This window comes from Eulemur rufifrons, chromosome 2 (assembly GCF_041146395.1).
Source record: "Eulemur rufifrons isolate Redbay chromosome 2, OSU_ERuf_1, whole genome shotgun sequence".
Lineage (NCBI taxonomy): Eukaryota > Metazoa > Chordata > Mammalia > Primates > Lemuridae > Eulemur > Eulemur rufifrons.
Window position 1 is genome coordinate 6,808,133 of NC_090984.1, and position 26,613 is coordinate 6,834,745.

At 48.9% G+C, this 26,613-nt stretch overlaps 1 protein-coding gene across 3 annotated transcripts in view; it reads left to right on the forward strand.

The window, feature by feature from the left end:
• Nucleotides 1-26,613, forward strand: part of GATAD2A (GATA zinc finger domain containing 2A) — a 95,317-nt gene that overhangs the window by 14,666 nt on the left and 54,038 nt on the right. For all 3 annotated transcript variants that reach the window (XM_069477218.1, XM_069477219.1, XM_069477220.1), the window contains exon 2: nucleotides 24,760-24,848. The gene's annotated coding sequence lies outside the window, so the exon portion shown is untranslated. The remainder of the gene's footprint in view (nucleotides 1-24,759; nucleotides 24,849-26,613) is intronic.

Below are 26,613 nucleotides of genomic sequence, written 5' to 3' on the forward strand. Positions count from 1 at the left end.
CGGGCGGGGCGGGGGTCCCGGAAAGTCGCGGCGTCGCCCCGCTTCTTCCTGCGCTTCCTGCGGGGCCGGGGGAGGGGCCGAGTCGCTAGGCGCGGCTCCCAAGCGGTCGGGACTGGGGCGGGGTGGGGGGGGCGGCACGTGGGCGCGCTGGGCTGGGGTCCCGCGCAGGGGGGCGGGGGTCCCGTGCGAGCTGGGCTGCGGCGCTGAACCCCGCGGCGGCGGCGGATCCCGTGTCAGAATAAGAGTCCCCGCGCGCCCACGCCTGCAGGGCCGGCTCTTCCCCCGCCCTCCCTCGGCTCGCGCCCTTCCTGCCTGACCCCCGGGAGCCGCGGGACCCTTCCCCCTCTCTGGGCTCCAGCCTTTCCCAGAGCCCTACACTTGAAATTTGCCTCTCCATCTAGGCGGTGGCTCTATTGATTTCTTTTTTCCCACCTGGAATGGGTCCGCATCAGTGACTAAACAGCAGCAGCTGGCCTTTTAAAGGGATTATTGCCAAGAATCGGAATTGATCACTTCAACAAGGAAAGGCTTATGGGCAGGGCCCGGGCTGAGAGCTTGACGGGCACTTGGTGTGCACACTGGGACCCAAAAATGAATGGGGACCCCTCCCTTAGGAACATAATGACAACACTTGGGTGCGAGTTTTTGCCTTGCCCTGAGAATTTTGTAGAGACTGCTTAATTTTGTGTGTGTTACCTAAGGTTTTTAGGTGTGTAGTTCATCTTTATCTGAAGAGCTTTGGATTCTTTAGATCAAAGTCGGAGCGAGTCGTTTGAACCTTTAATTTTCTCTGTTCCTTACCGATTTACTTCTTTCAGTTTTCTTGGAGTACAGTGCTGGTTACATCTCTGGTTCTGTGTGCCCATTCACACAGTGACACCTCCTGGCTGTGGCAGCACAGAGAAATGGAGAGACAGACAGCCCTCTGTGCGGTTGCCTCAGTCATGGACTTACTCATCCTGTTGACTTACTTTTTCTTCTGGTGGTAGTTACAAGTTTTCTATTAAGCTAGATTACACAAAATAATGTTTTCTGGCACCAGTTTGTTAATATATTCTAAAACCAGTAGCTTGTCAGATCTGACTGCAGGCTGTGGAGGAGGGCTAATAGCTCATACTAGCTCCCAGATTTGAGTGCCTACTGTATGCAAAGCTCTGTGCACAGGCATATTCAGTGTACATAGAGATCCCACAGGGAGTGGGGGAGTGTAATCACCACTTCACAGGTAAGGAAATTGGGCCTCCTGGAGGGCCAGTCTGCTTGCCTAAGGCTGCTTAGTGGAGAGGCAGAGCCTGGCACCCAGTGCTTGGTGCTCCAGAGCCCACAGTGTTGCTGTTTGCAAGGCAAAAGAGTGAGCATGTTTCCGGAGCTTCTAAAACACAAGGAGGTTTTCTTGTCCAGGCTCTAGTGCACCTCTGCTTGGGTGTAGAGGATAATCTGGTGACTTGGGGACACCATTCTGGCCCTGCTTTGTCCTGGGAGAGCAGAGTTACCAGCTGGCCTTTAAGGAGCCAAGCTGTGTAGTTTCCTTTTTCCATTTGCTTCCTCAGCCTTGGACTCAGAAAAGTTTCCTAGAATTTTGAGAGGGACTTTCTAGACCCTTGCTTTTCACTTACTCCCTTACCCCGTTCATCTTTCATTTCTTATTTGTCTCCTAAAATTCTAAAGCTGATTTTTATCAGGACTGTCTCTCATCTTGGAAGTTGTATAGAACAGCGAGCTCCAACCTTTTTGGCACTAGGGACTGGCTTATGGAAGACAATTTTTCCACAGGGGGTGTGGGACGAGGGGTGTAGGCAGAGCTCAGGTGGTGATGTGAGCAATGGGGAGCAGCAGCTGTAGTGGCTGTACATACAGATGAAGCTTTGCCCACTGCTCACCTCTTGCTGTGTGGCTTGGTTCCTAAGTTTCATGGAAGACAATTTTTCCATGGGGGAGTGGGGGCAGGGCGGGGGGGGGGGGGCGAGATGTTGGAGCTCAGGCGGTGATGTGCAGCTTGATTCCTAACAGGCCACAGATGGCACTGGGCGGCCCAGGGGTGGAGGACCGCAGGTGTAGAGAATGGGAGGACGTCTGTATTAGTGATTTGGATGCGTGCATGCGTTGTTATTTCCACTCAGATGACATCATTTTTTTAAATGTCAAGTCATCTCTATTAATGCAGTATCATTTGGCAGATCCCACAATCTTATATTTTGATAGTGAGGGAAAAATAATGCTACTCTCAGGAAAAAATCCTGGAAGGATTTGTACCAAAATGTCAATAAAAATCTCTGGGTTAGGATTAGCAGGGTTTTTTTTGTTTTTTTTTTTTTAACTTTTTGGTATCTCTGTATTTTGTGGGTTTTCTTTAAATGAGAAGCATTTTTGAGTAATGAAACATTGTAAAGACTGTAATTTTCAACTCTTCAGTAGCTCCTCTGACTTGTTTTGCATCATTTATTTTGTGAATTTCTGGCATTGCATGTCGTGGTTTCTGGATTGATTTATTCAATGAATATCAGAGTGCATACCATGCCTCCGGCACTGTGCTAGAAATCCTGCTCAGTGAAGTTTACAGTGAGATTAGTGGACCAGGAATCGTAATTAATCTCATAAACGTGGGGAAACTTACAGGGACCGAGGAGAGAAGGACACTGATCTGGTGAGTCCAAAGGAGGCCTTTCTTCTACGAGGGTCACAGGACAAGTTGGGGTTAAGTAGGTAAAGAGAAAAAGGGAGAGTATTTCTGGAAGAGAGTGCTTGGACTGAAGGAACATTGTCATGGTTAGAACAGAAAGAGTCACAGGGCACTTAGAGACTTGATGGGCAGGTGGCTGGGTACCCAAGGGCTGAGGTGGGGTCTGGGGTTTTACTCCCAGAGCAGTGGGGCCCCATTGAAAGGGATAAGGCAGGGGCTGGTGCAGTGAGGCTCACAGCCAGGACCTCTTTGTCTTAGATAGCAGATGACTGAAGGATGCTTCAAGGATGTGGCTGCTGAAGTAGTCAAGTTGTTCTTGAAATGTTGGCATTTTCTGGTATTTGTTCTCTTGGGAGAAAATTAATAATGACCTGCAGAGTCTTGGATACGTCAACTCCCAACAGAAACAAAAATGTGAGAGTCCTTACCTCTGAGTTTAGTAAGGACCATCAGCATGTGCTAACATTTAACAGGCTGTCCAACTCATGCTTGTCTAGAGAACTGCCTGCTTGGACTCCAGGTGTTTCTGTACCATCAAATGGAACAGGCAGGGCTATTTTCTCTAGACCTTCCCCCCCCCCCATAATTGAGTTAATTTATGCTCGTTGTAGAAAACTAGGAAGGTTATGAAATAGGCGAGTGGGTGAAGTCTTCATGAGCAGTCGACCTGGGGTAATGGAGCATCCCTGGGATTCCCTCCCAACCCTTGTGTGGTTGGGATTGTGGCAGAACCAGAAGAACAAGTTGGCAGTGTCATAGTTTGAAGCTTACAGAACTGTGCTGCGTGCTAAGTGTGGTCATTTGTTAGAATGGATGTTCTTGAGTTATCTGCACTGTTTCAGCAGGTGACTTAGTCTGGCCTCAGATTGCTAGTCTTCCAGGTAACAGGACTTATTTTATATGCTAACTGTGCAAAGATATGTCTTTGAATTGAATTAGGAAGGCAGCCTATTAAGAACGTTGAGATGAAAAAGGCAGGGATCTCGAAGTGGTTGCAGTGAGGTGTAGTGAGACTGGTGCTCTCAGAAACAAAAGTGCTGGCTGGAGACAGATCCTGCCCAGCCAGAGCTTGGGTTCCCGCAGATTTCCACAAATGTGGTGCAGGACTTTTTTGTCAAGAGAATGTCAGACTATGGGCTTTCTTGCCCCTCCCCCACCCGTGCTTTCCAGGCTGTATTTGTGACCTCTTTTTGTCTGATGGAAATGTAGGTTAGTCTTTTAGAAGACAAAGGAATTTACTCTAATAGAATACCTGCAGGTAGCATCAGGAAGTGATTGGGAAGCCATGAAACCCTCCAGGGTGTGGGGGAAAGGGGCCTCAATGAGAATATCTCACATTGGCACATTCAGTGTCCTTTACACCTTCTCTGCCCCCACACCCACTTTCTCCTGATCCTCCCCAAAGCACCCCTTTCACAGGTGAGTTTGTTGGGGCACTTGCCTTTCTTTCTGATTGCCAGTTCTAGGGTTCCTTACACGAAGGGGCTTCAGCTATCAGACATGCTATCTCTGAGGAGTGTGGAAGCCAGCATCCGAGATAGGACATGCTTGCAGGAGATGGGCAGTGCCTGAAAAGGGGCTTTTAGCAAGTCAAGGTAGGAGTGTTTGGGGAGGTTTGAAGCTGTAGGACTTGGAGGCTGCTGGACCTCAAAGATAGCCGGGTATTAGCTGTGGCTACAAGGAGGGCAGAGCCGTTATAGGGTGTGTGGTAGTGCAGGATTGGAGAGAGAGTTCACTTGTTTGAAGGATTTGTGTAGAATCCTTCAGCCGATCCTCCTACAGCTCCATCTCAGGACCTGGAGCCACCCAGCCTGCCTTGCTGGTCAGATCTTTTGGTTTGAACCTTAACTCAGCATAGATAAGGTGGTGCCTTTGAGCCCATGTTAAAAATACTGCTGCAGTATGGTGGAAGACTGGCTCTTCTTGTGCCAGGGAGGCACTGCAAGTCCAGGGCTGCCAGCTGTTTGCTGAGTGAGGCCACAGGCCCAGGTCTTTGTAGTGGCGTCATGGACAACCTGGTTTTACCTCAGACAGCCTGGTGTGAGCCCTGCCTGGCCAATTCCTAATGATGGGACCTTGCTGAACCTCACCCTGTTTCCCATTTCTATAAAAGGGGGTTTACGGCCGGGCGTGGTGGCTCACGCCTGTAATCCTAGCACTCTGGGAGGCCGAGGTGGGCGGATCCTTTGAGCTCAGGAGTTCGAGACCAGCCTGAGCAAGAGCGAGACCCCATCTCTACTAAAAATAGAAAGAAATTATATGGATAGCTAAAAATATATATAGAAAAAATTAGCCGGGCCTGGTGGTGCATGCCTGTAGTCCCAGCTGCTTGGGAGGCTGAGGCAGGAGGATCCCTTGAGCTCAGGAGTTTGAGGTTGCTGTGAGCTAGGCTGACGCCACGGCACTCACTCTAGCCTGGGCAACAGAGTGAGACTCTGTCTCAAAAAAAAAAAAAAAGGGGGGAGTTTACTTACTACCAGGGAAGGCTGTGTTGGGAGTGAGATAGTAAGTGCAAGTGATCTAGCCTAGCACCTAGTACATGGACATGTCCAATAACTTGGAGTTCAGTTGTGACTGTAATGTGCTGTTGTGACTATAATGGATGAGTCAGAGCAGAAAGGCATTAACAGTTGCCCTGCCTCTCCTATGGGGAACACCTCCGTCCTTGTGGGCAAATCGTCACTGTTGTGTGTACCCCTTGGAGCCATCCTTCAGCTTTGGGCCACAGCCCATACCCACTGTCTCGATGGAAGAAAGCAAAGTCCCCTACAGGGGGGTGATACTTGCCAGCATTACCTTGCTGATTATTTTGCTAGTGGGACTCAGCCTTTCAGATTTCAGACTTTGTATGTTTTTTCCACTAGCCTTGGGGCCTTCCTGGTGATAGGGAATGGCTGGGTTGGTTGTGCCCCATCCCAAGAGGCAGCCACTTTCCTGACCTAGGCTTGCTGAAGCCCACATCCTGACATTCAGGGTTAGCCTCTCCACCTGTGAGATGGGACGCTGTTTGCCAGGCAGATCTGTCATGGGGTCCTGCTTTTGGGAACTGAGAGGGGCCCCCATACCTCTGGCTTTATCCCTGAGTGGGCTGTGGCCAGGGATGGATGGAGGTTATTTGATGGTGCACACAATAGCATCTGGGAGAGCCAGGGTAAATCTCATTCTCCTTCTGGACTTCTCTTCCAGACTTAACAGCTCTCTGGCCAGCTTGGGAGTTGAACAGATCTGGCTTTGTCACTGTCTACAGGTAGTTTACCTCTTTTCAGCCTTGGGTGAGTCACGTGGCCCCCTGGGCCTCAGCTTCTCATCTGTTGATGGGGACAATATCTTTGACCATCTTAGGATGGGTGTGAGAACAAGTGGGAAATTTTCGCAAGTAGTTAGGGAATGTATTCCAGCCTTTGCTTCTCCGTTCACGTTGGAGCCAAAATCCTCCTTCCAGATGACAACTATCCCCTGAACACCTGACATCTCATTTATGCACAGTGAAACAGATTGAGGAGCTGGCTTTTCTTTATAACAGAACCCCCACTGGAAGCTAACGATTTGGGGACAGTCAGAGTTCATCATAAGGAGATTCACTTAAAAAGTCTGGTGGTATCCAGAAGGGAAGTGACAAACCCTGTGGCCCTAAATCTGCGTATAATGCCCACATGACATTTCCTCCAATCACAGCTGTTCTGTGCAATTAGCCTTTGGGTCAGTGGCTGTTAAACTTACTCAGCACATTCTTACCTTAGAGGCAGCTGCTCACCATGGTCTTGGAGGTAAGTGGGTTTCAGGCTAGTATAGTAGGTCTCAATTTACAATGGTTTGACTTAAGATTGTTTATTGGGATGTAACCCCCATTGTAAGTGGAGGAGCCTTTTTTGGTTTATGATGGGGTTATGGTTTCTCCTGAATGCAGATCATTTTCGTTCTATGTAAGGTCAAAAAATTGTAGTTGAACTGTAGTAAATTGGGGACAGGCTGCTGTATTTCCAGCATTAAATGCATTTGCCTTGGGCCAGTATTGTGATCAAACCCATTGTAGTCCAGGGGCGTTCTGTATTCGCGTCACTGGAGTTTGATGTTGGTATATTTTTGTGGTAGTGTCAACAGATTTTTAGTTTTCTTGTGTGTTTTGGGCAGGCTCTCTCTGCCAGCAAGTTCTGAAAACTGCCACTCCACCTTCACATCCACAGGAAAATTTTTCCCAGTTGCTCAATGTGACTGGAGAAAGTAGAGTGGAGAATTGAATTCTCGGTCTGAAGGCATTGATTGAATTGGTTGAGTCACTGGAGACCTGTGCTGTTCTCAGGACTTGCTTGTCATTGACTGAACACCTGAACTTCATTTTCTGTTGTTGTTTCATATAGTATCCTTGGGCTTGTGAAGGGTTAATGCCTGACCCCTCAATGATGTGGTTCTCACAGAGGATTCTGTAGCCAGCCCCCTCCCTGGGATTCTCTTATATTCACTGTAACCTAGGGAAAACCTGCTGGTGTGTTTGGCATTTTCCTTAATATGCTTATCTGATTAACTGACCTTCCCAGTAGTTTATGTGGGGATCATCTATCTCCTGCCTCCCCTCCCTAGACCTTTGGTCAAGTTTTTTGTACTGAGTCTTTTTGCTTTTGTCTCTTTTCCCACTGTAAAAGCTACATTTCCTGATGCTGAAGTCTAGGGGGCCGGGGCAGGGTGAGAGCCTGAGGTGTCAGTGCTAGGAGTTGCTTGGTCTGCTTTTGAAGTTTTCTTGGGCAAAGATATTATTAATAACTTAGTGTAGATTGAAATATAATTGTAGCCTTACTGTCAATTTGTATTTGTTAGGCCATAGCCTTAGAAATGTAGCTATTTTTGGTAGTTGGGAAGCTGACAAATTTAGGATTCTACCTGGGACTTACTCTCTTCTCTGCTCTGTTCCACTGAACCCAACAATGGGCATGTGGACTTCAAGATGCGCAGGGCCAGCCCTTGATGCTCCAACCTGGGAACTGAGGCCCAAGTGGAGGAGTGGCCTGCCCAAGCTTGTCTTGCAGAAGGAACCAGTGGAGTACATAGCTCCCTGTTCCCTCCTGGAGCTTGCTTGGTCTTTCTGATCTCTCTTGTTCTTACTGATTTCTTTGTGGCTTGGTTAATTTTGTTTTGTTTTAGCTTCCTCCTTACTTTATTTATGTAGATCCATTGGCCAGTTTCCTTCCTCAGGGCTTTGTCCCTTTTTTGAATCCGGAGGTCATTGTGGGTGTCTGTAGTGTGAGATGGTACAGGACACTGGGAGGAAGAACTTAGAGCTGCCTTATAAAAAAATAAAACAAACTCGTAGTGTTTCTTGTTCTGAAAATGAGTGGGTGATGGCTTTAAGTTTTAAGAGCATAAAACTATTTTCCCTCATCTATTATAAATAAAGTAATTGTACTTGATTTGTAGACATCCTTCAGATGATAATGTGGGTAACCATTTCAAAATGCAAAAAAAAAAAAAAAAAAAAACGCCCATGGAAATGGGGAAGGACAGACGAAATGTCAGGTCTTGCACCAGCTCCGATGGTCGTCTGTGCTAGTCCAAGGCAAGAGCAAGGGCCTTAACACTTTGCTGAGGAGGCTGGATGATTCTAGAACAGCACAACTTGGCTGCTAAAAACCTTAAGGGAGGTTATTTCTTGCATATCCTTTATTTATTTATTTTGAGACAGAGTCTCACCCTGTTGCCTGGGCTAGAGTGCCGTGGTGTCAGCCTAGCTCACAGCAACCTCAAACTCCCAGGCTCAAGCAATCCTTCTGCCTCAGCCTCCCGAGTAGCTGGGACTACAGGCATGTGCCACCATGCCCGGCTAATTTTTTCTGTATATATTTTAGTTGTCCAGATAATTTCTATTTTTAGTACAGACGGGGGTCTCGCTCTTGCTCTGGCTGGTCTCGAACTCCTGACCTTGAGCGATCCTCCTGCCTCAGCCTCCCAGAGTGCTAGGATTACAGGTGTGAGCCACCGAGCCTAGCCTATTTCTTGCATATCCTTTATATCTGAAGGAGTCAGTTGTGGCTGCTGGAGTGGTCTTCAAACCTGGTGAAGGGAATTGAACATGTTTGTTCAGTTGAGAGCGGACGGATCGGGAAGTGGGTTCCAGGAGACCTTTGGGGATCCAGAGTCTCAGCTTAGGATTGGACCGATGGCCTTTCCTGCTGCTGGCACTGTTGGGCAGGCTTACTCTTCTCCTTGGGGAGTGCAGAGGAGGTTCCTCTTAATTTCTAGAGATAAGATCAGGTGACCTTGGCCCAAAAGGCAGCAAAAGTGGACAGGTCACCTGGGGAAGGAGCTCAGCATTGAGTGAGCAGCTCAGAGACTTGCACCCACCTTCTGTGAATTTTAAGATACTGGGAGCTTATCCACCCTGTTGCCTTGGTTTATTGCCATAGAAAAAAGGACACTTAAATTGCTTAGAAAAATTAGGGAACTTTGATCTGTTTAAACAGTCTTCTGAGTCTGTGAACCAGACTGGCTTTTGTTTTTTTAAACTTATTTTTAAAAGTTAATCTCATTGACATTTAAGAGCCTAGGTAGGCTACTCTGGTAGGCGCCCCATGGAAGGAAATGCAATCTCCATCACCACACAGTGAAGTGCCCAGAGCAGGAGATGTGTTACTCACTGGCTGTGGGACTCTAGGCAGAGCTTCCCAGCCGGTAGGCTGGCATGAGTGCCAGGGATGCAGAGATGTCCCTGTGGCCAGGTGGCCCCAGCCCCTGGCCGGCTCCTCAGGCTGTGAATAGCCTTGTTTTACTCCAGCGTGCTGTACAAACATAATCCTTATTACATGCCATGACCTGAAAAAGATGGGGCATCTGACCTGTTTGCCACAGATGCACACTGTTCTGAGAAGGGAGATGGTTTTCTTGGTCTTAGGGCACCCATCGCTCCTGTGGAGAAGGCTTGAGATGCCATACTCTGCATTAGCAGAATGTCAGGGAGGGATGGAGTCGGCAGTTCACCCTCCTGTACTTCAGTATTTGTGGGAAGTCATACTGGGAAATAAGGTCAGAAAACACAGGTTGTTGTGGTTATTGTTGACGACCTCAAATAGGAGACTGTTTATACTTCATTCTAAAAGCATGGAGAGCCCTCAAAGGTTTCTGAGCAGGAGAATGTCACCTTCAATTGGGCAAGGAAGCCAGTTGTGGGGGAAAAGGCAGGCATAAGCTAATATGGCCTTGGATTTGCCTGACAGGGAATAAAAAGCAGGGACAGGTGCCAGAGACACTGTGCAGGAAGATTGGGTGGGATTAACTGGATACCAGGGGCTGAGGACAATTCATCTGTTGGTTCGACAACTGTTGGAGTCCCTTTCCTGCTCAGCAAGGCTGGGGTCCAGTCATGGGGGAGATGGCCCATTCCTGCCCTGGGTGGGGGAGTTTTAGAGTCTCATGAGGGAGACAGGCTAGGGTGCCATGAAGCAAACATCCAGGCACCCTGAGGGAGAGGGTGGGTAGGTGGGAGAGGTGTCTGAGAGGTGGCAGTTGAGCAAGGACTGGAGGGTGATACAGGCCCCCAGATCGCAGGTCTTTGGTTTTAGAGGTGCTGAGTTGGAGGGGTGGTTGGGCAGAGGTGAGGTGAGCTGGGTTCTGGAGAGGGTGCTCTGGGGCAAGCTGGGTGTTGGTGAGATACCCCGTGATCCCGAGCAGCTAATCTCTGCTTCAGTGGGCTGAGAGGATGCAGTGGATTGCGATGTGGGAGTCCACTGTCTGATTGGCTGCCTCCACAGGGGTAGAACTTGATCTGTCCTTGCGTGCCCCCATCTCCAAACTGCAGTGCTTTGTTTTAGGTGAAAGTGTAATAAATAGTAGTTGAATGAATAAAATATCCCAGGGACCATCTCACAAACACAGGAAAAGTTTGTTCTGCTCTGTTCTCATGAGTGAAGTAGTAATGGATGGAGGTTAGAGGGACACAGACCTTAACTTGGCTTGAGAAAGAGCTTTCTAGCAATTTGAGGGTCTGGAAAGAGGCTTGATGTGAACCCAGAGCCCGGGGAGCTGGTTGGGAACCTGCATTTTCTAGATTTTGAGGATTTTCCAGCTTGAGGTTTTGGATACTTTTCCAGAAAGACCCAGAGTGATTATGATACTTTTCTGAAACAGCCACATGAATTATTCTAACAGCTGCTGCTTGCTGGTTTTAGGAAGTTTCCTTGCCTCATGCATTGCTCAAATGTTTTCAAATCATGGCTCTTTTGGCAGAGTTTGGGGGAGAAGACAGGTGGGTGTCCCGCCATGACACTGGTTTTGAGGATGGGGAGGGGTTGTGGTCACAGGAGGGAAAGGAGCCTTGGTGATTTGGACCTGGATAAAGATGACTTGGCATCTGGCTGGTGATAACTAAGACCCTGTCATGGTCCTGATTTGGGGGTTAGGGGTGGGAGTCAGGTAGGGAGGGCTAGGATGTGTCCTGGCCACTGCCCACCCTAGAAGCCCTCCTAGCTGGGCCTGGGCTGTGTCCCAAACTCTCCTTGCTGTGTCAGTGGCCAGGGGACCTGTCACCTTCCCACTGGTCTGTGTCTGTTTTGGTCACTGCCCCACATGTGTGAGTGCTCAATGCTATTTGAGGGGAAGGAGGAAGGGACTTCTGCACTCACACTCCCTGCTGAGGAACCCTGGTTTGCTGCTGCAGTGCCCTAAGCATGTGGTTGGTGTGCGTGTATGTATGTCTCCTTGGAAATGAAGATGAGAATCGATCCTGGTTTATGACACAGGCTGCTGGGGAGTGTTTATCACGTCCTTCAAGCCCCTTCCCTCATCTTGTATGCTGGCAGACAGGGACTCAGAAAAAAATGTTTTGTCAACAGAGGTCAGGTGGGTGGTTGTGTCCGTGCAATGCTCTGAGGGTTTTAGTGCCTTTTGCAAAAGACGAGGACGCGTGGGTTTGCGCAACTGGGTTCACTCCTCTGGGAGTTTCTGGCAATTCAGTAAAGGGTTAGTGTGTACTTAGCAGAGGAACTGCAGGTCTGTGTTGGTCCTTACATCTTTTTTTTTTTTTTTTCTGTTGAGACAGAGTCTCACTTTGTTGCCCAGGCTAGAGTGAGTGCCGTGGCGTCAGCTTAGCTCACAGCAACCTCAAACTCCTGGGCTTAAGCGATCCTACTGCCTTAGCCTCCCGAGTAGCTGGGACTACAGGCATGCGCCACCATGCCCGGCTAATTTTTTCTATATAGATTTTTAGGTGTCCATATAATGTCTTTCTATTTTTAGTAGAGACGGGGTCTCGCTCAGGCTGGTCTCGAACTCCTGACCTTGAGCAATCCACCTGCCTCGGCCTCCCAGAGTGCTAGGATTACAGGCGTGAGCCACCGCGCCCGGCCGGTCCTTACATCTTTACTTGAGGACTTTTCCCCAGAACCTTGGGAAGGATCTAGCCCGAGGCTGGTCTCAGTCAGATTGTCCCTGGTGGTACATTGCTTCAGCTTTGAGCCTGGGCCTAGGAGTTGGCTGACCTGGGGGGTCTGGGTTCCCATCTGACTTTTTAACTGTGTGACCCTGAGCCATCTCCTTGACATCTCAGCCTCAGTTTCTCATATGTCAAGTGTGGGTATCAGTGGTAGCACCTCCTGTGAAGTGTGGGTAACAGGTGGGTGCCTCGTGTGAGGTATGGGTGACGGTGGCAGTACTTCATATGAAGTGTGGGCAATAATGGCAGTACCTCGTGTGAAGGATGGGCAATAATGGCAGCACCTCTTGTGAATAGTGGTAGTACCTTGTGTGAAGTGTGGGTGACAGTGGCAGTACCTCCGTGTGAAGCGTGGGTAATGATGGTGGTACCTTGTTCTGTGGTTATGAGGATTAAATGAACTCAGGCATGTAAAGTGCTGGCACCTCGCCTGGCACTGAATAAAGAATTCAGTAATTGTTAGCCACTGTTACACTTTTCCCCTTTCAGTAACAAAACCTTTTGTTAACATATTAAAGATGATTCTCTTGGTGTCCCTGAAGTTTTCGTAAGTGGGCTTTTCCATAGCACTTTGAATCTGTGTGCCCAGCAGTAGCTTTCTCAGTGAAAGGTCCGGCCCTCCCTCCCTGCCCCACCGAAGCCTGAGGAACACTCAGGACGAGGCCTGGACTGTGAGTAGGGCATAGCAGACCCTGTCCTGGGGACAGACAGGGCCTGGCTCTCAGGCTGGATGTTGGTACGGTGTAAGGGTTAGGGAGGGCGGGCCTGGGTCTTTATGAGGTGGCTGCAGGAAGGGGAGGGGAGGATGCGAGGGCAGCCTTGGCAGTGGGATGGGCCTCCTTGGAAGAAGAGGAGTCAGGAGGATCCCCTGCAAGGCTGGTCCAGTGAGGTGAGGCAAGGGGAGTGAGCAGGTGAATACTGATGGCAGGTGATGTGGGAACACCCCTGCTCCTCCTCAGGCCCTCTGGCCTGTCCAGGCCAACTTCCTAGGGGATGTATTGCTTGTGGTTGGGTCATCCAGTCAGGCCTGTGCTTCAGGGACATTGGGGTGAGATAGACTATGTGGGCCATGCGGGAACCCGACCATACGTAGAGCAGTGCTTCTCTTGGATGGGTAGTCTGAGTTCTGAAGGCCAGCACCTTAGACGTGTGAAGGGCAAATTATGCGCCGGCCCCATCCGCTGCAGAGGAGCCTGACATGTGCAGCCATTCTGGTGTGGGGAAGGGGAGGAAAGAGTCTAGTCCGTGGCGGATGTGGGCTTTGTGTGGCAGACGTGGGCTTTGTGTGGCAGTCCTGACTCTTGGGGGTTCCCTGGCTTACTCTGGGGTTGAGTCTCAGATGCAGGCATAGTCCGCTGAGGGGATAGTCTGAGGCTACATAGGCTCATGGACTTTTTTTTATTTCAGCATATTATGGGGGTACAAAAGTTTAGGTTATGTATATTGCCCCCCCCACCCAAATCAGAGCTTCAAGTGTGTTCATGGACTTCTTAAGGCAGAGATTGGAGTGAAATTTGCATTATACCTTATAAACACATTAGCGTCTTAGTACTTCAGCCTCTTACCAGCAAGGAAAACACCCACTCGAGGCAGCAGCAGCAAGCGTATTTGGGGGCTCCTGGTTTCCTTGATGTCCCGCTCCTCTTGGAGCAGTTTGTCCAGGCATCTGACCACCTGGGGCAGTTTCCTTCCTGCTTGCTCCCTAGAAGCTGGCTACTTGGCCACATAAGCAGAACTCCCCCTAACTGGCAGGGCCCCATGTCCACCTGCACCTCCTCTCCCCAAGCCTCATGTCCCTTTTGTGAGACTGGGGACCCATGGGGCTCTTGTGAGGATTAAGTGATGGGAGGTGTAGGGTTGTGGGAGGCTCTGCCTGCTGAGAGAAGTCAGGGGCAGCCCACCCTCATCTCTTCCTCATCTCATCTAAGACTTCAGGGATGCTCTGCTTCCTTCAGCTTGGCCTCAGTTTACCTTGTAAGGGCTGGGGATGGTGAGGAGACCTGAAAGTTCTATGAAACACTTTCAGGAGCCCCTGCTGTTCTGGGTGTCCTCCAGTCATGCTTTTGTTGTTCGATACATTGTCAAGAAGTTATGGAGCCTGCATCTCTCTATTCTGAATTGGCATGTACAGCACCAGCCATGATTTACTGATAGATGTTGCTATTGTTACAGTTTCTTCCTTCATACTTTGCTACATTTTAAAGTCAATCATGCTGTTTTTTATGATGGCTGTGGTACGTCATCAGAGTTTGTGGCAGTGATGAAGCATCTGGAACTAGGAACCAGCTTGTTGGTGAGCCCCTGGGAGCCCTGGGCTGTACGTGCTGTACTGTGGTGTGGCTGGTGGCGCTTCGGCCACGTCTGAGAATTTGCCAAATTGACTGTTTAACTTGGCACATGATAGTCAGAGAGGTTGAATTCTGCCCCTTAGCAAAGGAAGCTTGGTGGATTTCTAGAATTCTGTTTCATAGAGGGTAGGGGTGGCAGAGTGGGCAGAGTGGTTGCAAAGTGTATGGGGACGTTGAGGCCTGCCAAATCCACTCTCTTGTCCTATACTGGACTTGGAGGTGTCTGGAAGGTTTGTGGGTGGATGACACTGACCTTGCCGCTTGCTGGGTACTCACTGGCCACTCCGGATTTGGATCTAGGTAGACCCTTTAGTATTCTGGGAACCACCAGTTTAAATAGATGTCTGTAACTTGTTCCCGGTCTTCTGTTACCAGCCTTGGAGGATCCTTGGGGATAATGGTGGCAGAGGCCATCTGAGGCTGCAGGTCTGTGCTGCTGCAGTGTGACGGCTGGTGGATGCTTTCTTTGGTAGTGAGAAGGTGGCCAGTCTTGCCTCCTAGGAAGTGCCCAAGTGCCACAGGGGCACCTTTCCTTGGGCATGGGGGAACTAAAGGTGAAAACTGGATCCTCCACCAGGCCACAGGATGGTCTGTCCCTCTTTGGTGAGATTTCTGCTATCCTAGTTGCTGCTAGCTGAACAGAATGGTCAGTGTCATCCTAGATGTTACAAGGATAAGTTACCGTGAACATACTGTGGGTGGATTTTGTTTGGATTTCAGGACCATGAAATTTCCCGCAGGCCTTAGTCTTCATTTGTATATAGTGGGGGCCTCCTGGAATGCTCCTCCCTCTGGGTGCTTTTGAACAGCTGCAGAAGTTTTCCCAAAGAAAAATATCCTGGAAAGTGAGATACTGGTTCTCAGGCTGGATTCCTGGGGTAGCACCTGCGCAGGTTCCCAGATTGCTGCAGTCAGCGGCTTATTCACCAGGACCTGTTTGAAGACAGGGCAGACGCCTGGAATGGGGAAGTAAATTCTGGGCACGGGGCCTTCAGGAGGATGGTGCTCTGCAGAGTCTTGGGGTAATTTACTGGTCTTTGCCCTGCTGGTGAATGTGTAGATCAGGGTTGGTGCCTGTGTTGTCACAAAGTGGCCACCTCTGGTGACTTGAGTGCTATTCCCATGGCGTGGAGAAGGTGTTCACCTGGGGGCTTTGCTTTTGATGCTGTGACACACCTGTGACTGGGGCCTGGGACCACTCAGAGGTAGCAGATGCTCTGTCCATTGGTGAAGGGAGGATTCTCACCTTCCCAGGTGGTGACAGGTATATGACAGGTAAGGTGTTACTGCTTCTTGAAAACCAAACTTGGAAACTTGCCACAAGAATAGAATGGCTGGAGGTTTTATTTCTAGGCATGAAATGAAAAAAAAACCCAGTAGGTGACTATAAAGCTAACATAGCTGGTTGAGGTGGTGTACAATGTAGAGGCCACTTGGGTGGCGATTTCTTGGGGACAAGGCTGGCTGCCGTTGGAACTGTTGGTGTTCTGCTATGATGGAGGTGGTGTCTTCTGCAGGTGGGGCTCTTTGTTTATTTATTTATTTTTTTTAGAGACAGGGTCTCCCTCTGCTGTCCAGCTCCCAGGGAGTGTAGTGGCACAGTCATAGCTCACTGTGACCTCAAATTCCTGGGCTCAGCGATCCTCCTACCTCAGCCTCCCGAATAGTTGGGATTACAGGTGTGGGCCACCATGCCTGGCAGCGTCTGGCCATGGTGGGGTTTTTTATGATCCTTTCTCCCAAATTTTCCCATTTTCACTGGTTCTGGCAACTCAGATGCTCCCTCCTCAGACTCCTCCCAATCCCTTATTAGTGTCATCGCAGGAGGACTGTGAGTTTTTTGGTCACAGGTCACACAGATGCAAATGCAAAGGAAATGACACACTTGCCCAAGGCAAACTAGATGGGAACCCCCCCAATCATATTCACCTCTCTCCTTCTTAGTCTATTCAGGAGTACTTGACCGAGAGATAATTGGGGTGCTTTGGGCATTTCTGATCTGAAATGATTGGCTAACATCCTCTGCCTCCTTGTTCAAGTTGGGTACCTCAAGTGGTATCACTTGGTGTTTTGTTTTCCATGCAGCATCTGTGGACTCAGGCTGGCAGACAGCTGCCCAGTGTGGCACTCCCGTGGGCCTGGCTCTGTCTACAAGATAGGTGGTCTTGGTGCTCAGAACTCAAGGGGTGGACGTAGTTAGCATTTTCCTCTTCAGTGACATTGATTGGTGGGCACTATTGAGCTGGTTGTCTGGAGTCTCCCTTGTCTAGAGTTGAACGTGACTGGAGCTCAGGGCTCACACCCCTGTGGGGCCTGTGTGAGGCTCCCCAAGTCTACTTCTAGGAAGTGGATCTGGGATGGGCTATGATGTCTCTGGCTTCCCCTTAGAAGAAAAGTTTGTGCCCTAGATGATCTAGTCATCTTCACCATTCACTGAACAGGCATTTCTTGACTCCCTTGGCAATGGGACAAGGCTGAAACAGGTATGTCCCCAGGGAGGTAGCGTGCTTCTGCAGCTAAGATCTAGGGTGAGGCTGGCATTCTTAGGGTCCATCCCAAGAGTTTCCAGTGCTTTTTCATGCAGCTTATTTGGAAGTGGAGGGAAGGACTGTTGGTAATGGAGCATGCCAGGGGCATGGCTGGGCTGGGAGCAGGGTTCCAGAGCCATGTTTTGTTTGACGCTGTGGGTATACCAGGCTCATTGAGTTTGTTTTCTACACACTTTGGCCCCAAAGTGTTAAAGTGATGCAGGTGTCTCTACCGTGAGGGTATTATGCTGAGTGAAATATGTCAGACTCAGAAGGACCTACTGTGTGATTCTACCTATATTAGGTTCCTAGAGTTGTCAAATTCATAGGGACAGAAAGTAGAATGGTGGGTGCCAAGGGCTGTGGGGAGAAGGGGATGTGGAGTTAGTGTACAACAGGGACAGCGTTTCAGTTGGGGAAGGTGAAAAAGTTCTGGAGATGGGTGGATGATGGTTGTACAACAGTGTGAATATGTTTAATGCCACCGAACTGTACACTTAAAATGGTTAAGATGTAAGTTTTAAGTATGTTTTACCACAGTAAAGAAAAAAAAAATTGAACCTTTTTGGTTTCAGAAATACCCTGCATCCTACATGTATTTTATCCTCTAAGAATTAGCTCAGGGAGAAAGGGACAAAGGCGCTCACTGATCGTCTGCCTTGTGCCAGTTACTAGGGGGGATTAAAAAAAAAAAAAAAAAGATGCGTATGGTTGTAGAAGGGTCATTGTAACATCATTTTGGGAGCGGAGTGTTGGAGCACAGAGATTCCGTGGGTTTTCTTCAGTCCCTGGAGAGATGGGACCTGGATACGCTTCCTCCTGCTTGGCGGGGTGATCCTAGGACCTGAAATCTGCAGGGAATTTAAGAAGAGTCTGTCCCAGGGCACTGCTTGGGGATTGCAGGTAATTCTCGTTTTCCTGTAGGTATAATATTTGTCAGTGAATTCCCTTAATATGGCACATTGATATTTTTATTGGTGTGTTTATATAGGAGGGGAGAAACCAGTTCCTAGATCCTTATTATTAACTTAGAAGTCATTTCCTCTTTTGTTCTTGTAACATTTTCTTCAGGTGTCCTTTTAATACTGCAACCCATCAAGCATCCTGAATATTAAACACTTAAACATTCAAATAGTTCTTAAATTCTCAGCATTGTCTACATGTAAACATCTGATTTCTGGGCATTTTCAGTATGGGGGCTTATGTACAGTTTTGAACTGCTGTGTGCACTGCCCGGGCAACCGCTGGGGAACAAGGATAGAGACACTAGAAGCATCCAGATAGAAGTTGAGGTATTTTGAGGAACAACATTACCTATAGTAGTGAAAGTAAGAACTAGTTGCTTCTGTTTGGTGCCTGGTGCCAGGGCCTGTCACTTGGTCCTCAGGATGGTCTCGAGGGTGTGGTGGTGGAGTCCAAGCTTTCCAGAGGGCAGGACAGGGCTCTGGGTCCATGTGAGGACTGTAACTGGGGGTTTTAGGGTGGGGTACTAAACCTCACCAACCGGAAAGGAGGAGGAGAGTGCAGGGTGTGGGTGCCACCAGTGCTGCAGTAGCTGTTGATTCTCAGTGGTGGCCAGAGGGAGGCCGTTGTGGCCTCTGGAACCTCGGGACAGCTGTGTGAGGGAGGTGCAACCGGCAGCTCCACCGTTGGGAAGCCCTGGGCTCACCCCAGGGAGTGTGCAGTCACTGTGGCCTTGCCTATCTCCATGTGGCTTCTTCCTGGCATTGACTTGCTACTCTAATTAAGGGCAGAATTTATGTTGTTATGTTTTTGCCTTAAGACTAGTGGAAACCTCGTGGTTGGGTACTAACACCTCACGCAGGATGCCAATTTGCCATGTCCTCCTCCGTGTCCATTGGGGGTGTTAGATGGGGAGATGAGCAAGAGCTCTTTCTCTGTGGGGCGTGTAGCCTTTGGGAAGAGAACCTAGTGGGATACTCAATGTCAGATAGCTAGTTTCAGCGTCGTAGTCTGCAGTGCTGGGAGGGGCTGCTTGGGGAGAGCTGGCCTGAGTAACAGGCACTTGAACCCAAAGGATGGGTGGGAGGAAAAGGAGGAAGGAAAGCATGTGCAAAAGGCATGTGCACAAAGAGCATGTGCAAATGCCCTGCAGTGGAGGCAGGCGTGGTGAGTCTGAGGAATCAGAGGAGGCCAGGAGGTTGGCCCTGGGAGCATGGAGTATGTGTGTTTGTGAACATGCACATATGTGCACCCAGGGTGGGGCCTTGAAAGCCACGTTGAGGTGCCTTGAGCACTGGGTGGACTTAGGGGAATTAGGAACGGCTGTGTTGGCTCAGTGTGGGGAATGGACAAGCCCTCCCTCAGTGAGGCTATGGTTACCAAAGCCGAGGGATGACAGGCAGGGGCAGACCAGGGTCCTTGAGGGCACATACTGGCTGCCACCCTAGTGTGTGTCTAAGCTTGAGAGCGGAGATGGGAACTCTGCAGCCCCTGTTGCCAGCTCTGGTTGCCAAGGATGGGCTTGTGCAGCCAGCCTCACCGTCGGCTCCTTGGTCCTCCTGGGGCAGGTTCTTTGCATCTCTAGTCTACCGAGTCATACTCTTCCCCACTCCGTGGGGACACGGAGGGTTGATGAGGCTCTGTGCCTTGGGGAGAGCAAGTACTTCCTGTGTCCTGTGGGACTGATTTGAGCACCTCCTCATTGTGCCTCTCTCCTGACTTCTTGTCAGTGACATGCTGCTCTGGGTAGGGTCACCTGTGTCCGTTTACTGAGAGCCTTTTAAATGCTCAGCACAGCCCATCAGGCATGCAGTTTCCTCCAGATCATCCTTCAAGACTCAGTGTTTATGGTTTTGAGGCCTTATTGTCTCTGTTGCCCCTTCTCGGCTCTTCTATAGACAGAAACAACCTTAGACAGTGTGGTCAGCATGGCTGTGTCCCAGGAAAATTTCATTTACCAGAACAGGCAGCAGGCAGTAGTGTGCCAACCCCCAGATTAGAAAACTTAATCTGTGACCAAAGCTAATCCTTTCCCACCCAGCACACATTGGAACAGCATGGCCTCTGGTCTTCATCCAGATGCTCCACTATAGGCCGGGCACGGTGGCTCACACCTGTAATCCCAGCATGCGGGGAGGCCGAGGCGGGAGGATCGCTTGAGCTCTGCAGTTTGAGACTAGCCTCAACAAGAGTGAGACCCCGTCTCTACTAAAAAAAATAGAAAGAAATTAGCCAAACAACTAAAAATAGAAAAAACTAGCCGGGCACGGTGGTGTGTGCCTGTAGTCCCAGCTACCTGGGAAGCTGAGGCGGGAGGATTGCTTAAGCCCAGGAGTTTGAGGTTGCTGTGAGCTAGGCTGATGCCATGGCACTCTAGCCCGGGCAGTAGAGTGAGACTCTGTCTCAAAAAAACAAACAAACAAAAAAAACCCAAAAAAACCCCAGATTCTCCACTATTGCCCTGCCTCAGTTTCCCCCCTTTTGATAGAGCCTGGCAGTTCCTCTCCTTGACATTTTGGTGGTGCATTTACTAGGTCTCTTAGCAGAGAGGGTGTGTGCAAGCCTTGTGAAGGGGGCACTCAGTTTTTGGAGGACAAGTAAACTTTGTAGACGTAGGGAGAGGAGTGGGAGAAGGTGCAGAGTATCATTGGGTTTCATGTTGAACTTTATTGGGCCTAATGTCATGTTTCCAGGATTGGATTGGAGCCAAGTGGGCAAATATTTGGTTGCAGACCTAGTTGAACAATTTTAGAGGCAGTACAAGTGCTTGGTGACTGAGGAGGTGTGCAACAGCTTCTATGGGGCTCAGCCTGTGGAAGGGACAACAGGGGGCCCTGTGGGGGTACCTTGTAGAGCCCAGGTTTCCCCATCAGGTGCCAACAGCCCCAGAGGTGCTGTCCTTGTACGGGCCACGGGTGCTGCAACCCCTATGGGACCGGAGCTCCCTAGACATGGCCACTGTCTGGCTGTGCCTCCTTCCCTCAAGTTAAAAGGAAGCCTAGCTCACCGGCCTGAGCTCAAGAGGATAAAATGACAACAAAGGACTTCTATTGCCCAAAGTGCAGTGACTTTAAATCACCATGGCTACCTTCTCTCCAAGTGTGATCTTCCCTCAGTATGGGAAGTCGTAGGATCATGGGGTGTGTGTGTGTGTGTGTGTAAGTAAGTGGAGTACCCAGGTGCAGGGTCAAAGCCAAACCATAATGATTTATCAAGGGAGCAGAAGAGTCTCTCATGAGTTGGTAATTGTGTACTTAAGGGTTACTTGATACTGTTTTAAATGTATGGGTTGGAAATAAAAACAGTAAAAGCTCTCTGAACCTGGCCACTGTGGGGTGGATGGCAAAACAGTCCAAATGATAGATCAGTGAAAAGTGATTACAATTCATTTTAAGGACATGTACCTAGTTCTGATAATGCTAAGTGGTCTGTGCTTGGTTGCAGCTCCTTTGTGAATCTCATACTAACTATATTGAGGGGCTGTTGCTGTGGGCTCCTCAGATCAGTGCCTTCTCCTTCAGTGTTAAACCTTCCCTGCTTGTTTATTCAATAAATATTTATTGAGCACCAGTTATGTGTCACTGTTCTAGGTGCTTGAAGTAAAATCAGGTGCCAGGCAGACAGACATCCCTGCCCTTGTGGCATTTACATTATTGCTGGGTGAGAAAGTCCTTAGACGACATAGTACCGTGTTATGTAGCGCGTGGATCAGGGTAGGGGGGTGGACAGTGGACAGTGGATAGGATGGGCCTCTGCAAGGGAGACATTTGAGCAAAGATGAGGATGTGTGGCACACGGAGGGGTCGGCCATCTGCTGGAAGAGTACTTGAGGTGCAGGGAGCAGCTAGTGCAGACACCTTAGCAGCTACCATTAGGGCAGACCAGTATGCAGACATTGCTGATAAATTCTGTGGAACTGAATATGGGCTGGGCATTTGTTGGCAATAAAAGATTATTAAGTTTTCAGGTGTCAGTTCAGGTGACCTTTTTAAAGGTCATTTTCAATTTGGGATGCAGATTGAAGAACTGATTGCTGAAATGACATAGTAGCTGGGATTTTGTCTAAAACATTGAGAGGCTCCAAAGTGGGAAGGTTCCTGGTGGGTTAGAGGCGTGGCCAGGGGGGCGTGTTTGGCTGGCACAGAGTGAGCAGACAGACAGGTGGGGGATGGGGTGGGCGGGCTCTAGGAGGGCCTCTGGGGCCAGGAGAGTACAGTACAGGGCTTCCCTCTGAGTGAACTTTGAGCAAGGAGTGAAAGCAGGAGTACAGCTTGGAAGCCTCTGTACCAGCAGGGAGGACAGTGTGGCATGTGGAGAGGTGTGAAGAGTGGTTGGACTCTAGATGTGTTTGGTGGCAGAACCAACAGGCTTTCCTGATGGATGGATGGATAGTGGGAGGAGTCCGTCCAAGAGGGCAACTCAAGATTTCAATCCAAGTGACTGCAAGAAAGAATTTGCCCCAAGCTTGACTAGAAAGTTGTGGTAGAGTGCAGAAGTCTGAGGTTACCTTACGACATCTTGCCTGTTGCACAGTATACCCGATGCACTGTGTGTGCTGTGATTTGACCTTCCTCCATGCATGGGTACTTTACCCCTCCAGGAAGATGCTGTCTCACGTGTGTTATGGTCACACAGAGTAGGGTACTTGGATCTTTGTCGAATATTAGTCATCTGCACATGCGTGGATCTATTCTGATTGTTGGTCTACTTGTGTGTCTTTGTGTCCATATTACATTGTCTTGTGGTAGCTTTATGCTAAGTCTTGAAGTCAGGTAAGGTAAGTCCTCCAAGTTTGTTCCTGTTTTTCAGTGTTGTTTTCATTATCGTGGTTCCTTTGCCTTTCCACGTAAATTTTAGAATCAGCTTGTCATTTCTATAAAAACACCTCCTGGGAATTTTTGATTGAGATTGCATTGAACCTGTAGATCAATTTGGGAGAGAATTGATAACCGTCTGATCCACTGACCCACGAACCAGGCATTTCTCTTTATGTAGATTTTCTTTCATTTTTTGGGGTGATGTTTTATTGTAGTTTCTTTATCCTCAAGTATTTCACATTTTTTATGTGACCGTAAATGGATTTTTAAAAGGTTTTGTGTTCTGGTTGTTTGTTGCTAGTGTATATAGAAACACAGCTGACTTTTATGTATTGACCATGACCGTGCAGCAGAGCAGCACTGGGCACTTGCTTCTGAGGCTTCCCACCTCTGGGGCACAGGGGCCTCAGCTCAGCAGGTATGAATGAATTAGGATTGAAACCACCCGTTGGATTTCCGAGCCTGAATGGGGCCCAAAAAAGTGGCAGAAAGGGTTCTTCCTGAGGAGTTGGCCCTGGCAGTGACCACAGCCAGCCCTGGGCTCATTTAGGAGGGCACCATGTAGTTCACTGGTATTGACTCCCGTCCTTGTTTTGCAAGTTCTCCTGTGGGAGTGTTTCTCACCATCCGTGAACTGAATTGCCGTGAACCCAGTTTAAAAATAAAGGTTTCATATCAGAGCAAGCTCCTGGTAGTCATGTGGGTACAAAGAATGACAACAGAGGTGATGTTGACACTATTTGGCAAGGCACAACTGACAGAACTGCCTGGGAGTCTGGGATTTGGCTTGTTCAGGAGGTTCAGCCTCTGGACGTCTGAAGTCACAAATCAGAAGTGAAAGTCCTGGGGTCGCTCTGTCTGTGAACTTGGGATAGTGCCTGAACATTCTTGAGCCTTAGTTCTTCTGTCTGTAAGACAGGCAGCCCCTTCCTCCCTGGACAGCGTGAGCCCCATGGAGATGACCTCTGGGGTAGGAAGTGAAGTCACCTCCAGGGGGGGTGGGGGAGGTGTAGCCCACAAGTTCCCGGGCACATCTTGCCCTCATCTTTCTTGAGGGAAAACTCAGTACTGCCTGGAATGGTGGGTGGTTTCTCTGGGGTCCGTGCCAGAAAATGTGGTGGTGAAGAGGTCATGTTTGAAGAGCGAGACCTGGGTGAGTCCTGGGCACCACCTACATATTCTGTGACCTGGGCAAGTTCCTGAATGTCAGACTCATCAGATCCCTTAGAGGGCATGATCCAGTACCCACCCCTAAGGTGATCTTGGGGATTCAAAGAGATGCTGTGTTTGAACAGATTACCTGGAACATGCTACTAACTAAGCACCTATTAAATGTTAGGTATTAATATTTCTGTTTTTAATGTCATTAATACTCTCATAAAAACTTGGAACCATTTATCTGTGTGTTCAATATATGAAAGATAAAAATAATTGTAGGCTGGGTGAGGTGGCTCATGCCTATAGTCCTAGCACTTTGGGAGGCTGAGGCAGGAGGATGGCTTGAGACCGGCCTGGGCAACATAGTGAGACCCCGTCTCTACAAACAGCAACAAAAAACCCAGTTTGCCAGATGTGGGGGCACATGCCTATAGATCTTGCCACTTGGGAGGCTCAGGTGGGAGGATTGCTTGAGCCCAGGAGTTCAAGGTTATAGTGAGCTATAATTGTGCCACTTCACTCCAGCCTGGGTGAGGCTCTTAAAAAAAATAATAATAATTTATTTCAGCATGGGGCTGCTTAATGCCTTCATGTGTTTGTCGATACTGGTGAAGTCAGTGCCTGGAATGTTGGCGTTTATTGATTAGCACCGTATCAGTTCATACAGAGACTGGTAGAAATTTATTTTCTCCACTTGTCTCTGTTGTGGAAGGTAGCAGGGGCAAAGCTCTGGTGGAAATGTGAAATTTTGCTGTGTAATTTCAGGGGTCAGAGACATTTAAAACTGCCAGTATGTTCCAGAAACCTTCCTTGGAAACTCAGTGTTTCTTTCTCTGTGCTTAACTTTTAGGTTGGTCAGCACGTTGATGCAAGTTGCCTTTTGACATTGCTGCAGCCATGGCCGACTGGTAGGACCAGCATCCTGTACCCCAAAGCCAGGTGAGTGTTTGGGGTCTGGTATCTGTGGAATGAAGGGTCTGACTCGTCCAGTGGGCCTCTGTCAGCTCCTTGGACACTTTAAACTGAGTGCCACTTCAGAATTTAACAGCCACCTCCTAGAGAACATGGAGGGAGGCGGGTCCCCCTGGGATTGCGGGCCATGCCATCTCTGTAGGGCTGCCCCGGCCTTTCCCCTCAAGTCTCAGGGGTAAACAAATCATTCTTATTGGCCACTCATTTGAAAAGCCCAGGCCTAAATAGGATGAGTTTGTCCTCTGTGAGGATCAGAGGCAGAGGATAATCCTGGCTGGGTGGCCTTTGCCCTATGGCCATTCTCATGATTTCCCAACACTGACCTACATGGTTAGAATTTTTCCTTAATCACCACACAGTGCGGGCCCCTGCAGTGGTCCTTGGAGCTGGTTGCCCGTACCCTGCCCTAGGCCTCATGGGGAGGAAGCTGAGCGGGCGCAGAGCTCTTAAGTGGAGACTCTGCGAATGGCTGTCTGAACCCAGTAGAGCATTGTGGGATTCTCTTTGCTACCATCAGGGGCCGGTCAGCAACATTTTGGCCCTGGAGAAGAACGTAGAACTGAGAGATGTCTTAGAACTCGGAGGCAGCTTGGAGACCTCCTGGGTCAACTGCTTCCTTTTACAGACTGAGACATGCCCAGGCCAGAGTTGGCAGGTGACTTTTTGAGGGGTATATCCCCCATCTAACAGCATCTCACTGACTGCACGGTGTGAGATTTAGACACTTTGACTTGCCCACTGTGCTGAGGGTGGCAAGAAAATGTGGATGTGGTCAAGCGATTCTTGTGTCAGGAAAACATTTCCACAGTGTCTTCCTAACAAAACCAAACTTCCCTGATGCTTAAAAAAACTTAAAAAAAAAAAAAAATTGAGATGTAATTTGCATACCATACAATTCACCCATTTAAGTGCACAGTTCAGTGTTTTGTTTTTTTTTTTAATGTCCAAGAGTTGTGCAGTTGTACCACTATTTAATTCCAGAACGTTTTATTCACCCTAAAAGGAAACACTATACCCATTGGCAGTCACTCCCCCCACCCCCCAATACCACCCCCCAGTACCACCCCAGCCCTGACAACCAATGATCTGCTTTGTTTCTCTGTGGATTTGCCTGAACTTTTCATATCAATAGAGTCCTCCACTGTGTGGCCCTGTGTGTCTGACTGCTTTCACTCAGCATCATGTTTTTGAAGTTAATTGTGTTATAGTATGTGTCAGTGTTTCATTCTTTTTTATGGCTGAATAATACTCCATTGTGTAGATATAAATTTTGTTCATTCATCCATTGATGGACATTTGGGTTGTTTATACTTTTGGGTTATTGTGAATAGTGCTGCTTTTAACATTCATGTACAAGTTTTTGTTTGAATGCCTATATTTCATTCTTTTTTTTTTGAGACAGAGTCTTGCTCTGTTGCCTGGGCTAGAGTGCCATGGCGTCAGCCTAGCTCACAGCAACCTCAAACTCCTGGGCTCAAGCGATCCTCTTGCCTCAGCCTCCTGAGTAGCTGGGACTACAGGCATGCATCACCATGCCCGGCTAATTTTTTCTATATATTTTTAGTTGTCTGGCTAATTTTTTTCTATTTTTAGTAGAGACGGGGTCTTGCTCTTGCTCAGGCTGGTCTCAAACTCCTGACCTCGAGCAATCCTCCCACCTCAGCCTCCCAGAATGCTTGGATTATAGGAGTGAGCCACCACTCCCGGCCTATTTCATTCTTTTAGGTATATA